At 39.6% G+C, this 16,102-nt stretch overlaps 1 protein-coding gene across 1 annotated transcript in view; it reads left to right on the top strand.

Moving 5' to 3' along the window:
• The window catches only part of Nars2 (asparaginyl-tRNA synthetase 2, mitochondrial), a 102,767-nt gene that overhangs the window by 44,635 nt on the left and 42,030 nt on the right, over window positions 1–16,102 (top strand). The gene's annotated exons all lie outside the window — the stretch shown is intronic.

A 16,102-nucleotide genomic window follows, 5' to 3' on the forward strand; every position in this document is an offset into this window, starting at 1 on the left:
AGTGGTACATACACATTTGTCAAGGTTAGAGGACAACTTTCAGGAATCTTTCTCTCATTCCTCCTTTGCAGGGTGAGCCATGTTATCAGCACTGAAACAGTAAATATAAGTTTCCTTACAAAGGAAAACCAAGGATTAGGAGATTTAGTGCTTATCCTCTCAAACATTTAGAGATGACCTAAGACCAATACTTCTCATAATGTTCCACAAAATACAAAAGAAAATAGCATAATCAAAATGCTAAATGAAACAGATATCATGGTGATATAAAACTTGCAAAGGTCATAGTAATAAAGAAAATTAAAGATTAATTTCCCCAGTGATCAGAGATGCAAAATTCTTAATAAATACCTTTAAATTATATTCAATAATATTTTAAAAAATATCATGCATCATAGCTAAACAACACATTATGATAATCATATCATTTTATTATCCTAGGGATACAAGGCTGTCTTAGAATATGTAAATTAGTTTATGGCATACAACATATAGTTGCAGAATATTTGCTTATACTGTGACCCCGAGACTATGTTGTTTACTGGAAAAACCTGTTTCTGGCTGTGATGTGGCTCAGCCCTAGCACATACCTGTAATCCAAGAGTTTTCTGTTTGAATATTGTAAACAGGATTAAATAAAGTCAACCATAGGTCAAGAGGTGGAGCATTGACAGGGAGTAAACAATGATTTTCCCCAGTCTTATTTCCCTTCCTCAACTGCTTAAAATACACATTTTGAATGGTAACTTTTACATTATTTATTATTATCATTGTGTATGTGTGTGTATGGTAGACAAGTAAAGGTCAGGATACCACTTTGTGGGGTCATTTCTCTCCTTCCAATTTTCTGTGGGTTCTAGAGATCAAACTCAGTCAACCAGGCCTCTACAGCAAGCACCTTCACTTGCTGAGCAATGTTGTCAACTTTGATGAACCTGTATGTGGTTGGTATAAGCTGCCCTCAGCTCATCCCTCAGGTCATTTCATCAGGTCTTACGCTGAGCTCATAAGCCATGCTCTCACCTCATGTGGTGAGGCTGATGGCAGGGGAGCAGAGCTAAACCAAAGTTCCCCTGTAACTGAGTGTGACCCTGCTCATATGACTTCCTGGGTCTTCGTCGCTTCTACCTTTCTGAGCTTTGTTCATTTATACACATGCAGTCAGCTCATCATTTACTGAAAACTGCGCCAACCAGAAAATCTAGGTTTATGGCAACTGAGATGTACAAATATTTACTACCCCATAGACTCTGTTGAGCAAGATGTACATTAAATAAGGAGTTGTAATTATGGTAGCCATTATTTTAAAAGATTTTCCAAAGCTAAGAGCAGATGTCAAGGGAATCTCACCTTGCCTGGATTAAGTTTAATTTAGAGGTAATGTTATTTCAATGTTTATATGAAAGTACACTTTAAAATGACGTTCATATTTAATGGTTATGACTTTTATATTTGTTATAATATTTGGTTTTTGTAGTCTTAAAACCACAGAAGTCCAGTTAGTTTTCTCTCCGTTGTTATAGGGTATTTATGGTTTATAATCTTTAGGTTGCAGTGCATGTTTCCTCTGCTTGGCTCTGGACTATCTTTTGTCGTGATGAACGTACCCTGAGTGAATTGTGTTTAGACAGATCATGAAAAGCTAGGAAGCTGCGTAGCCTCTCCGCTCTATTCCTTTATCACCTCCCAGATACTTAGAGTCTATTACTAAACTCCATATGAAAAAGTTATGACTTTGTGTCCTGTCTGTCTCTAGAAGAATTACAGGGAAGGGGAAGGACAGCATAGTCTAAAGACGTAGTTGAAGATTCTGAGTGTATGTAGCATAGGGAAGACAGGAAAGGGTGGTTTTATAGGTGTTAAAATCTGTTTCATGGGCTTCTATAAGAACACTGTTCAGATGAGTAAATTCTATATATTTTATGAAGAACAAGTTCATTGATGTAATTTAGCATACCATAACAGTCACTCCTTTAGGCTGGGGAAATGGTTCTATCAGTAAAGTATTTGCCAGGCAAGTACAAGGACCCAAGTTCACTTCCCAGAACCCATGTGTGTGTAAAAGCCAGGGATAGTAGTGCGTGGTTGCAATCCCAGCACTTGGCTGGCAAAGACAAGGAGATCCGTGGGGCTCATTAGCTAGCTTCTTAGTGAGCTCTGGGCCAGGGAGAGCTCATCTCAAAACAAAGCAAATAAACAAAAAAACAATGTTTGGTACGTAAGAAATGATATGCCAAAGTTACCTTCTGACCTCCGTGTACAGACACAGACACACACACACACACACACACACACACACACACACACAACCTCTAGTCCATCCTTTGAGGGAAAGTAGGCATAGAACTTACTGTTCATGAAATACAGTGCCTGTTGGTGCTGTCTAGAAGCAGCTGCTAGTCAGTTAACTAGGGAGACATCAAATTAATCCTTAGTAATTAGGTCCACACAGACAGAAATTAGATTTGTAAAAAGCAAAGCAAATATTGCTTTATTTCAATGACTGTATATTCTTATCCAAATTGCTAAGGTAGTTTTAATTACTTTTTTAGGAGAAAGAAAATCTGTGTGTTGTGTGTTTGAGGAATTTAAGTTAGATTGAGAACAGTTTTTGTCAGTTTGAATTTTTTTTTCCCCTCACTAGTTTTCCTCTAAAAATAACAGTGACTACTCATTTATTCAACAGTGGCTTTAATAGTCACCTAAGTGGCATGTAACTGTTGGACATCAAGGAGGATAATGAGTGTGGAGAGGGCTACTAGGATCCTAGGATAACCCTGCCAAAAAAGCAATGGCCCTGTCAACCAAATAAACGGACGGTTAGCTGAAACTGATGCAGTAGGAGAGAGTTAGGGGAATTCTGTCGTTACATACTTACACTGTAAGCTTAGTGTCTGGGCCTCCACTTTACAATCTATAAAAACAAATTATAACAACTGCCTTTTAGAGCTGTTGTGAGAATTAACTGAGTGCCATGCAAAGCCAAGCATTTATCACAGTGTGGGCACTGACTTGTTGGCTGCTCCGCTGGTGGCAGTATTGACAGCTGGGACCTCTCTGGATGATAGGTTGACACAAGGAATTAGCTCAAGTAGTGAGACCAGGAGGAGACACAGCTGACAGGTAATTTTCAAGTTGTTTTACAACAGAATAAAACAGGAGTTTGCAGGAAGCAAGAGAGTCTGCCTGCTCCCAGAACGCAACAGACAGGCCATGTTGAGCCTGACCAGTGCCTGGAATGAAGGGATGGATTAAGACATAGAGCTCAGATGCCTCCGGAAGCCTGAGTGCCACATCAGAGCTCAGCTGGAGGACTGAGAGCAGATTAGACTGCCTATGACTGCAGCTCGGGGGCCCAGCACTGCTGGCCTCTATGCATACCAGCTCTCACATGCACGTGCACACACAGACACACTCACCCATAATTAAAAAATAAAAATCCCCTTTAAAAGCTCAGAATATTATTCTGTCAATATACTGAAATATTGAAGTATATCTAATACATAAAAATAAATTTTTATTTATCATTTTCACGTAAGTATAAATTCCTGTTTGTGTTAATTTAAATCTTTTGCTGTGTTTTTTAAAAATCAAAACTTAATTTTTTGTATACAGTATATAAATTACATGACTCATTGACTTGTTTATGTGCATTTTATTTAATTTTTATTTTATTTTGTGTATATTTTATTTAACTGAAATCTACGTGGCGGACTTAAGGAGGGATTGGAGCAGGTTGGATATCTAAACACTAGTATTATATTTGATTTGAGGTAATTATTTAATAAACAGCCTGGTAGGCCTAACTCGAAATACAAGAAAATATTAGTAAGCTTTCTTTAATATAAAACAAAGGGGCTAGAGAGATGGTTCAGTGGCTAAGAATATTTGCTGTTCTTTTAGAGGGTTCCAATTTATTCTCAACACCCACATGGAGGCTCACAACCATGAGAAGATGCCAATGCCTTCTGACCTCTAGGCTCTCTCCCGTGAGCAAAAGCTAATAACAAAGAAGTTTGCACAGATATTGGCTAATCTTGTCTCCATTTTTCTAGACATTACCACCTAGTGTATCTCCTATGATATATTGGATCAAAGAAAGAAAGAAAGAACGAACGAACCATGGTGTTTTGCCATTTGAAACAGTGGCTAGACTAGACACGCAGATGTGGAGTTGCATACATCTTCACAGTGAGGAGAGTATGCAAGCCTGATTTCACACTTAAACTGTAGACTTAGCACATGAGTCATGATAGAAAGGTTCTTGTTCTTCAGAAGTCCTTTATTGACACTAGTTTTCATTTCTGGAACATTTAGTTCTTAATTTTACTTAGCTTTTCAGCTGATTAGTTCTGGCTTTTCTTCCTTTGTTCTACTTCAGGACACTGACAGGAACTTTAGCCAAAAATAAAAAAAAAAAAAATTAGCTCTGGTAGACACCACTTCACGATTGTCACACAGCGGGTCTCCCATGCTTACCTCTTTTAACCTGACTATATATTTGATTTGAAAATAATGCTATTGGATACACAGCTGTAAAAGTCTGAGTATAACTTGAAGATTTCAAGATAATCAAGTAGTTCAACTCAGAGTCTTTACCTTTCTAGTAAATTATAACAAGACCCATATCATTTGGGAGTTTTGCTTATTGGCTGTTTGTTTGTTTGCTTGAGGCAGTATCTCATAGCCCAGGTTATCCTTGAACTCGTAGTCTAGCCAGGGATGACCTTGAACTCCTGGTCTTGCTTGCACCTCCAGTGCTCTGAGATTACAGTTTGTACAACAACATCTGATGTTACATGGTGCTAAGGATCAAACCCAGAGCTTTTCTGCATTTAAGGGGAGCATCCTATCAACCGAGCTATATCCCTAGTCCCAGGAATAGTTGTAGTGCCAAAACATAGCATTTACAAAAATGTTTCTTCATGTTGTGCAAAGGAAAGCCAAGTCAGAAAGTACAAGTGCTGTCTGCTTCATCTTTTCTCTTCTGAGTGTTCCTTACTGGAGAGCCAGGGTCTTTGGAGAACTGTGGGTCCACTGTCGTTGTCAGAGATGTGAACAAGGCGGCTCAGGGCTTGAACAGTTAACCAAAGCTGCAAACATGCTTGACTAAATCATCCCCGGGTACCTTCACTGAAAGACAGCCATTCTATCAGACGCACAAAGATGTCAGATGTGTGCTCTGTAAAGCAGTAGATAGAGAGGGGGAGGGAGCCCGAGGTCTGGCATGGAGGGCCAGAGACTACAGGAACACAACAGAGCAGTCCAGTCTGGACCCGGGAGCGGATTCAGAAGGTCTGCCTGACAGTCCCACACTCTGTTACCCGGTGTCTGAACATGCATTTTTTTTTTTTTCCCTCCTTGGTTGATCGTCATCTTGCTTTGCTGAGATTTCAAGTCTATTTCTATGCTAGACAGACTTACTGCAGTGATAGACCTGGACCGCCATATTTCAAGGAACTAAATTTTTGTTAGTTTTATTTGATTATAGCTAAATTTAAATTTGAATGCCCGTGTGTGGGTGGTGGCTGTGACTGGCCCTATATAAAACACTTATGTCACGTACAGTGTGTAGGTTTCTCTTGCCTTGAGTGGCTGCACAGATGTAAGTACCTGGCATATGTTGAATTACATGAGCAATGCGGAGAAAGGTGAGTCAGAGGCTGATGGCTTCACGGTGGCCTGGTGGGTTCTTTGGGCTCTGATACTGGTACTTTTGTTACAATTTTGCCACTTTTATTTTCTGCATTGCCTTGTTCACTCTGACTCTTTTTCTGGTCTCTAAATATTGTGTAGCCACAAATCTAAATTTTTGAGATAGATACACAGGTGTGTGTGTGTGTGTGTGTGTGTGTGTGTGTGTGTGTGTGTGTGTGTGTGTTTGTCTTTCTAGAAACTGGAAGTCAACTTTGGGTGTCTTCCATTGTTGCTTTCTACCTATTGAGACGGGTCTGTCACTGAACCTAGAACTTTCTGATTGGCTAGTGTGGCTCAGGATATCTGCCTGTTTTCCTGTCCCTTTGTCTTACACCCCAGCCCTGGGGTTACAGACATGCACCACCAAAGCCAGCTTTTACATGGTGCTGAGATCAGAATTCAGCCCTTGTTCTTGTAGAACACTATGCCATCTCCCCAGCCTGGTCTGACCACTTTCTTGTGTCCTAAAATGGAAGGCAAAGATGTCCCAATTAACCAATAGGACTATAAGAAGGGCTTTGGGTAAGCGGAAAAAAGCAACTGTGAGGAGCTGGAAATGTTGGTCTTGGAGATGACGGATAATCCTGGTGGGAAAAAGGCAAGTCAGAAACAACTGTGGATGTGCTTCTTTTTTTGTTTTTTTGTTTTTGTTTGTTTGTTTGTTTTGTTTTTCGAGACAGGGTTTCTCTGTGTAACAGATCCCCTGGCTTTCATGGACTCACTTTGTAAACCAGGCTGGCCTCGAATGCACAGAGAGAGATCCGACTGCCTCTGCCTCCTAAGTGCTGGATTAAAGGTGTGCACCCAGTATGAATGTGACTTTTAATATTAACCCTATTGTCTTCTAATGTCTCTAAGAATAACTGTTTCAGAAAGGAGCGGAAGTTCTGAGTAGTTGGCTTACCGTCTTGCTCTTCGGCCGTCATTCCCTCTCAGTGCTGTTTCAAAGTTCTCTTGAGAGAGGTTAGGATATTTCATGGAAAGTTATGTTGTTTATCTGACAAATAACCAAGGACTGAGAGATACCATAATAAACAACATATAGTGAAATCTATTAAATATAAAACAAAAAACTGGGGTGGGGGCTGGAGAGATGGCTCAGTGGTGAAGAGCACTGGCTATTCTTCCAGAGGACCTGGGTTCAATTCCCAGCACCTACACGGTAGCAGTCACAGGGACTCCAATGCCATATTCTGACTTCCTTAGTACCAAGCATACCCGTGGTGCACAGACATACATGCAGGTAAAATACGCATACACATAAAAATATTTAAAACATTAAAATAAAAATGTAACCTGTCACAATTTTTGAAATATCATATTTTTGAAATATCATAGAAATGAGTGTTAAATGACCACTATACTGTATGTAAATTTTATATTTTACAAGGCACTGTAAATAGCAGTTCATGGTGTAATTGAAGATTATTAGGATTGACCTGGATGGTTGGAGAATACTGAAGACAAAGTGTGAACTTGGAATGAGTTAAGTTTTTAACAACGGAAATTGTAGCTATAAGGTTATTGTGTAATTCAAATGCTGATTTCTGTTTAAACCCCCCCTCCCATAATCTGGTTATAATCCTTGTTCGGAAACTCTCAATGTTGTGTAAACACTGCTCCCCAGTTGTCCCCTGATAAGCCAATAAAGCAGTTTACAGCCCATGGCTGAGCAGGGGAGAGAATAGGGCTGGACTTCCTGCCAGCCAGAGGAGGAGGAGTTAGAAGAGGGGATTGAGCCAGGCACAGATGTCCAGGAGAGAGCTCAGAAAGCTACAAAGTGCAAGTATCTCCAGTGTGTAATAACTGCTCAGTTCTTATGCCGTGAAGATTGCTAAAATAATACACACCTTTAATCCCAGCACTTGGGAGGCAGAGGCAGGCAGATTCTCTGTGAGTTCAAGGGCACTTGGTCTACAAAGCAAGTTTTCAGGACAGCCAAGGCTACACAAAGAAACCCTGTCTTGAAACACACGCACACACACACACACACACACACACACACACACACACACACACACACACAGAGAGAGAAACACTATGTTGTAAAAATGATATTTACATTTTAGCATACCAAGTGGGGCTGGACTTACATAGAAAGTAAAACTACAGAGCAGTTTCTTAGTTTTGTTCATTAAGAGAGTGGCCACAGTTTCCTGATTAGACTCCCCACAGAGCAGGAAGGCCTGCAGCCACTGCAGAAAAACAAAAACTGATACAAACCCCAGAGAGGCAGTTCTTTTAGGAAACTCTTGCTAAGAGGTAAAAGTGGCTCTTTAAAACAAGCGAGCTCCTAAAAGCCAGACTTTCCTGGCCAAAGCAGGAAAGCCTCTTTGAGAAGGGGCTCTTGCTGGCCAGAGGAGCAAACACTGCTAGACATAGTAACTTCCCAGAGCCAGGAGGAGTCAAGACCCAATGATAGATGCAGAAAAGCCTTGTGAGCATGAGCCAGAGCCAGACTGAGAAAAGACTCAGGCATCTGAGCTGGTAAGGTCTAGAAGAAAAAAGCTGGGTCTAAGAAAGTAAAGTCCTTAGGAAGAGGTTTAGAGAGCAAAGAAGAATATTTTGTGTTGAAAATGGAGGAAGACACAGTGACACGGGGCTTCTGGACTCCATTTGAGTTTGGTTCTCTTAGCATACAAATATTTTTTCAGTGATGGTTTAGCTCTGTTTTATTGTCTTTGGGAAAGATCAGAATTAGACAGACTTGGAGAAAAAAAGAGACTGAGAAGTTAGATGCTAAAATTAGAACAGGGGTTGGAAAAATCTTTGAATCAAAATAGAGAATCTTCAAAGAAATCTAATCTGGAACTTACAGTAACACCAAAAGAGGTAATTCCACATGAAAAAAGTACACAAAGGGTTGAAGAAATTGCAAAATGGCAGCCCATTGAGATGCTAGCTATAGGCCAACAACACTGTCAGACTGGATATTGTGTGTGTGTGTTGTCAAGATTCAACTGCGGATACAGGTCTATATGCTAAAGCAGAAATACAGATTCTACTTGGTGTTGCCTTGGAATAAGGCCATACAATGGCTTATATGCTCTATTTTACAGAGTTTGGAGAACTGAAATATATGTACCATGGCATAGTTTCATATTCAGAATTCCAGTAGGCTTTTGCCCTAAATTCTGGAGAGCATGATTCTAAGGTGGTGACTGTCTCAGAGATGCCTTTACAAATTATGGCTGATGGTGCTTCAGCAAGTACTTTTTTAGACACTATGACATAAAACCTGTCACAGATACAACTTGTAATCCTATAGGTCAAACAATTATGAAAAGACCTAACAATAACTTTTTAAAGATGGTCATAAAAGAAAAGGGGAATATAATATCTCCCCAAAATAGATTAAATAATGATTTATTGATTAAAAAATTTTCTAAACAAGACAAGTAGCCCAGGTGATCCCTACCTCATAGACAATCTCAATAATTGTTTCCTCAAAAATCTGCATCCAGCACAGTTTCAAGACTATCTAGGTTGTCCAGCACCACAGACTATTTCAGTCAGGACTTCAGTTAAGCTCTGAACTTTCGCAGCACGCAGAGATTGGACAGCAAAATTTACAGCTGGCTTTCCTAAGACTGGACAATTCTCCAATTTTCTTGGGCATCCAAAAAGAAAAACTACATTCCAAATCAGCCGGAAGCAATTTAAGAAAACTGCATCCCATTTCCATGGGGGGATGGATGGTTTTGGGCCATTCTGTGGGTAATATATGTTTGTTATTATTTTAAAGGGGTCAGTTATTGGATTGATAAGTAAAAGGACAGATTAATGAATCTAATTTGAGAGCGAAGAACATTAATATGCAAAAAATGTTACATTGATATAGATCTTCGTATATTAACACAATTTTATAAAAAAAAATAAGAAATATTCGATGAAGTGGATGGGTACATGCATCTGGACCTTAGAGAAAAGACTCGTACAAAAAGTGTAGGATTGTCAATTGTAGGTAATTAACTGAAATTGTTGGCTGAGGAAGATCAAGGCAGAGTGAGAAAAGAAAGTCTAGGGCTGGGATAGAGTATTTACCTAATATGCTAGCAGCCCTAAGTTTCAGTGTCAGTACTGCAAAGAAGGTGACGTTCAGGACTAAGCTCTGGTGAATGTTAGCATTTAATAAACAGATAAAATTAGTAGCATGGTAAAAGAGGCAGGAACAGAGGCCAGATAAGTAGGAGAAAAACCCAGAGAATACGGTGTTAGCTATTTCAGACAAATGGAATGTTTAGAGTAGCAGTAAGAGCATTTATCCTTTATCATGGTGTGCAGGGAAGTGCTTCGTGTTCTTGCCACCACCTTGACCTCGTCCCTCACCAATCTCCTTGCACTGGCCTGCTCTTTGCTGTCTGTTACATAAGAGCCCTGGGGTCCTTTTACTGGGATGTCCTTTTTAATCCATGTCAGAGAGGAGTTAGCACCACAGCTCTTGGCAGCAGTGTTGTTGCCAGCAGTGTGTTGTTCCTCACTGTATGATTAAACAGCACTCGGGAGGCAGAGGCAGGCGGATCGCTGTGAGTTCGAGGCCAGCCTGGTCTACAAAGTGAGTCCAGGATGGCCAAGGCTACACAGAGAAACCCTGTCTCGAAAAACAAAAAACAAACAAACAAAAAAACTTTGCCTGGGTCTCAAATGTTGTTCCAAGTAAAATATTAAAGATATGTTAAAAAGTGAATCTTTTTGTGACATTTATTTATTGTGCATATGTCCGTATTTGTACAATGCATGTGCACACACACATGCAGAGGACAGGTTATGGGTGTTGGCTCTCTGGGGATGAAACTCAGGCCTATGCCTCCACGCTGGCCCATACAACTTTGATATGTAACAGTGATGGTATAGAAGAGCTTTTAGGTTCTAGAAAGGAGTCTTTTTAAAAATGTGTTTTTAATATAATTTATTTATTTTTATTTTATATGTGTTGGTGTTTTACCTATCTGTATGTCTGTATGAGGGTGTCGGAACTCCTGAAACTAGAGTTTCAGACAGTTGTGAGCTGCCCTGTGGGTGCTGGGAATTGAAACTGGGTCCTCTGGAAGAACCACTGAGCCATCTCTCTAGCCCCAGAAAAGCAGTCTTTCCTTAAATTGTCTGGCATGTTGAAATGATGGGGCTATACTTTATACCTTCTACACGTGCAAGATAAAATAATTGGAGAAAACTGAAAAAGAAGTGTCTGGAATCTTCTCTTAGGTATGCATCAATAATGAATGACAAAATACATTATAGCATTGATAATGCTCTGGACACAAGATAGTAAAATAGATTATCTTTTTGCAGTGCTGAAAATTGAACTTGGGTCCTCATGCATTTTTTTTCTAACTTTTTATTTTAGACTCAATAAGTTGCCCTGGCTACCCTTAAACTTGCTCTGTAGATCAGGCAGGCCTTGATTTTCTACTTTCTTATCTTAACTTCCACAGTTGCCACATATTCAGGCAGGCAGCGGGCAGCTGGCAGTCACTTTCTCTCATCCAACTGTTAACCAGACGGGTGAGATGAGGTGCTTTTGGAGTGGTGCAGTTACCAGTCGCTTTCAGAGGTGGGGGAAACACTTAGCAATGCCTGTTTTAAAGGCCAATGTAAAGCTGCCTGTGATTTCACTGCAGGTCAGTGAACATGTACTGAACTGACAGGAGAGGGTGGTGTGGAGGTTGGAGATTATTAGGGGTGTTGACTGGCCTGTCTCATGCTGATTAAGTTCTCCAGCTAAAGAATAAAATCCTGTTTTCTTTCTAACTATGAAACTACTTAGCAACTTGAGGGCTTCTGAAAAGTCCACATGAGAGAGTAACCTTTGTAGAACTGTCTGTAATTTTACTTTTTCTCCCCCAGAAGCCATTTTTACAGCTACCTGGATTGGTGTGTATTGGATGTACTTTGTTATCGTAAACGTCTACTCTAAGCTCATGGCTGCCCTTACAGAGTTCTCATCCCCCCATAATTTGGCATGATAATGGTTTTTAGTGCTAAGTGTTTTCTGCTGGCCTCTTCTCAGAGGTATGCTGGCCTTTCACTTGGTTTTGTACCTTATTTTAGAAATTGTCCTTGTTCTTTGGTTTTATTTAAATGTTGGTTGGTTTAAGCTTTGCTATACTTGATGTAACCAAAAAGCAGCTTGGTTACAGAGAAGGAAGCAGTTTTTAAGCAAATGGCTTCATGGCTGTGGAAGGCAGGGGAAAAAAGGAATAAGTTAAAGTGAATGTTTTCATGTGGATTCAGAAACAAAATTACTGCAAAATACTGTAGAAATCCATACCAAGGCTCAACTACATAAGAAATCTGAGGCCAAGCTAGGATATATAAGTCCTTACCTCAGATAAATAAATAAACAACCACCACTACCCATTCCATAGCGTCCTACACAGAATTGCCACGCAAGAGGCAGTTACCCTTGTGATTTGCATTTGGAGTTCTGGTTTAAAATCAGGGTTGTTTGTACCTAATTCTTTAACATAAATAGCATGTATCTTTTGAGTAACAAACTTATGTTTCAGAACTTCCAAAGTAAATTTCAGCTTTCCTGCCTGTGAATTTATGAAATGTTCACTAAGATACACTGGAATGTTAACATTTGTGTTTGTACAATGTATCCTTGTAAGACTTACAGAATTACTGGTTTTAAAAAGTGGATACTATTGGCATCCTGTCCCAGAGAGCATAGCCCTAAACTGGAAACTCAGCTTTTACAGTTTGGATAGATGCTTGGAACATTATTTGACCCAATTTTAGATACCTATTTCAGGATCCAGTTTAGGTACTAAGCAGCCTGAAAAAGCATCTGAGTGTTGTTGCTCTTTGTCACGTTTCTGCATAAGGATGTGTGCCTCTCCAGCTGATGCCAAGGAAGCCTGTCATCATCATTAGTGCTCATTCATTCACTGTGAGCACCTGTTTTAACTAGGCACTGGAGACGCAAACATGAATAAAACATGATTCGTGTTCTGGAAATTTTCATAGCTTGCTGTGGGAGAGGGGGATTTTTAAAAACTAATTACGTATCAAAGTAAGACACTTTATATAATAATATATGAATAAAGTGTTATAGTAATAGGAGGGAAATAATTTGGGGGACGGATGATACATTTTCAAAAATGAAATTATATTTAGGGCAATTTTTGAAGGTTTCATGGGAATTTGTACTTAGAGAAGAGCAGGGGTGGAAGAGAGAATATTCTACACAGAGACGTAAGGCTCAGGGACGTATGAGGTAAGGAGAGGCCTTCAGAGAGCTGGAGAAAAAAAGCTGCGTGGGGAGAGAATAGGAGCTTACATTTATCCTTCTGGAGATAGAGTTGTTGAAGATTTTTAAAGACTACTGACATAGTCAGATTTGACTTTTAAGAACTCATAGCAGTTTGGAATCAGGAAAACAGAAAGCCAACACTACTCAGAAAGTATTTATTGGGCATGCTTGATACATGCCTATGATCTCATCACTTGGGAGGCTGTGCTTAGGTGTTTGAGAGTTCAGTGCCAGCTTGGGCTGCATAAGGAGACCTGTCTCAAACAGTAGGAACAAAACAAAAGAACACGTATTTTCTAAGCAAAAGACAAGGGTTTAACACTGGCAGCTACTGGGAAGATGAGTCACTAGATTTCAGAGTGTTTTTGCAAAGTGTAAACAAGTAAATTTTGTAATCAAAATGGTAGTGGGCCTGTGGCCAGTAAGGGGTGGAGGAAGGGAAGTCTGCTGTAGTGACTAATAGATTAGCAGAGCTGGGGAAACATTTTTAAACTGAGGATTGTTCGTCTTGCACATGGTAGGTTTAGTCCTCTTAGGAACATTCCAGTAGGCAGGTCTGAATCTGAATCGTGGTAGAGAGGTAACTAAAAAAAATTTTTTTTCTCTTTACTTTTCCGTGAAATGTACATTTCTAAGCTTCTGACCAACTGAAAAGGCCTTTGAGAGAACGAAAAAACATTGTAGGCCTCTATTACAATTATTATACTTTTAATTTCCCCAAAAACCTTTGAGGAAATTTGGCATGTATTTCTAAATTCAAATATTTTCTACAGTGAGTGTACTGACCATAACAAAGTAAGTCCAAGATCACAGATAAGCGGTCCTTAAACCATTTGTTGCAAAAACAAAATATAAGATTAAATTCTCAAGAAATATTCATCCTTAATTTATATGCCTTGAATGAATATAAGGGAAACTATACAGATTAAAGAATGAAGGCGCAGCATCTACTTCTAGGAAGAATTTAAAAATCAGGGAACTCCCCCATTTAAGTAGTTGTGTTCCTGCTCAGTCCTGATACAACTTGATAAGCTGGGGTGGATGGGAAAGGGGGTCCCCTTTTCTGAAGAATAGGGGACAGAGAGAGGGAGGGACTGGACGTGAGGAGGGATGGGGTTACTATCAGGATGTAAAGTGGATAGAGATGATAGATAGATAGATAGATAGATAGATAGATAGATAGATAGATAGATAGAGAAAGTGAATAGATAGACAGATAAACTTAAAAATAAATAGTTGTGTTCCTTTTTTAAATTGAGGCAGTAGATAATTCTTCAAAAACCTTTCCTAACTCCAAATTTATTGTTAATTAAAATATACAGGCGGAGGCTGGAGAGATGGCTCAGCGGTTCAGAACACTGACTGCTCTTCTAGAAGATCTGAGTTCAATTTCCAGGCCCATGTGGCAGTTGTAACTCCCAAGATTTGACACCCTCATACAGACATATATACAGGCAAAACACCAATGCACATAAAATAAAAATAAATAAATGTAAAAGATACAAGTTGTAAAAGATTTAAGCAGGCCTTAATGAATGGTTATTATTCTTAGATTATCTTTTATTTATTCTTTGACAGTTTCATACATGTAATAGTATGTCTTTATCATACCCACATCTAACTCTCACCTCACTCTTTTGAGGAAGACCCCCAACATATCCCCCCCTCTCTCTTATTCTCTCTCTTATTCTCTCTTACTCTCACTGTCAGTGAGTCCAACTAGTATTGCCTGCTGATCCTTTTTTAAAAATTATATTTTATTTTTATTTTATATATATATTTTTAATTAATTTATTCATATTACATCTCAATTGTTTTGCCTGCTGATCTTGACCATAGCTAGACAGAAATTTACAGCATTCCTTTCTATCATCTGGCTCTTAAATTCTTGCCACATCTTTAATGACCCCTAAGCCTTCTGGTTGAGTTGTCCCACTCAGGAATGAGCACTCAACAGTCACTTATTCTGAGCGCTTTGACTAGTTATAAGTCTCTGTATATGGCCCACAGCAGAAAAACGGGGCTTTTCTGGTAGAGATTAAAAATAGCGCACTAATCGTTGGGTGTAAACATAAAGATTTAGGAAGTGATTTAACAACATGTTTATTTAGCAAAGCAATAATAGTAGGTTCCCTCTTAGGGTCTATGACCTTCGGTTTACAGTACAAGGCATGAATTGATTCCTGTGGAGTAGGCCTGAGATCCAGTCAGAAAACATTTGGTTACTCCCATGGCCTTCATACCACTGTTGTGCCAGGGGTTGGTCACATCTTGCCTAGCAGATCTGTATTAAACATTCAGGGTCCAGTGCTGAGCAAGACCACCGATGCTCCCTGCCCCCCCCCCAAACCGCCCCCTCCCCGTGGCTCACACAGCATCACCTAGCACTGTGAAAACTAGTTATCAAGGACGAAGTTTTCAAGTCAGTTCCAGCTTGATTTCTCTGTGTCCTTGCAACTAAAGTGTGCTATGTCTTTGACCATAGGGTCTTACAGACTAATTGTGGTGGGCAACCAAAAGCAGTGGCAATAACCTGTGTTGTTCTGGGGGCCTCTGGGGTCCCCTTTGATCACCAGCTCATAGGGAGGCATCCTATACCTGGTACTGAGATTTGCATTTAATAACCTTTGTCTACTGGGGGTGTTACATGTTTATGACGTGAGTGAGTGTGTGTGTGTGTGTGTGAGTGTGTGTGTGAGTGTGTGTGTGTGTGTGTGAGTGTGTGTGTGTGTGAGTGTGTGTGTGAGTGTGTGTGTGTGAGTGTGTGTGTGTGAGTGTGTGTGTGTGTGTGTGTGTGAGTGTGTGTGTGTGTGTGTGTGTGTGTGTTTTAAAAATAAGTTAAACATACCTTATCCACATGGAATTTTAGTTTTCGTTGTTATTAACTCAATCCTGTTGCTTGGGCTGTGGAATTTTTCCTTTACTTTATTCTTGATTGCTCTGAAATGTAGTTGCTACTGTTTAAGGCAGCTGCAGTAGAGTGCACCCAGAAGTGGTTATATTTCTATATTTAGAAAACCATAGGGTTTATAAAGCAGTTGCAGATTCCTTTGGGATATGATAGTTTCTATAAATGTAACATTTTTTAAATGAAACTATTATTATCCCCCACTAGAGAAGCAGAGCAGCTAATACGTGTGGGTTTGT

This window comes from Acomys russatus, chromosome 7 (assembly GCF_903995435.1).
Source record: "Acomys russatus chromosome 7, mAcoRus1.1, whole genome shotgun sequence".
Taxonomy (NCBI): Eukaryota; Metazoa; Chordata; class Mammalia; order Rodentia; family Muridae; genus Acomys; species Acomys russatus.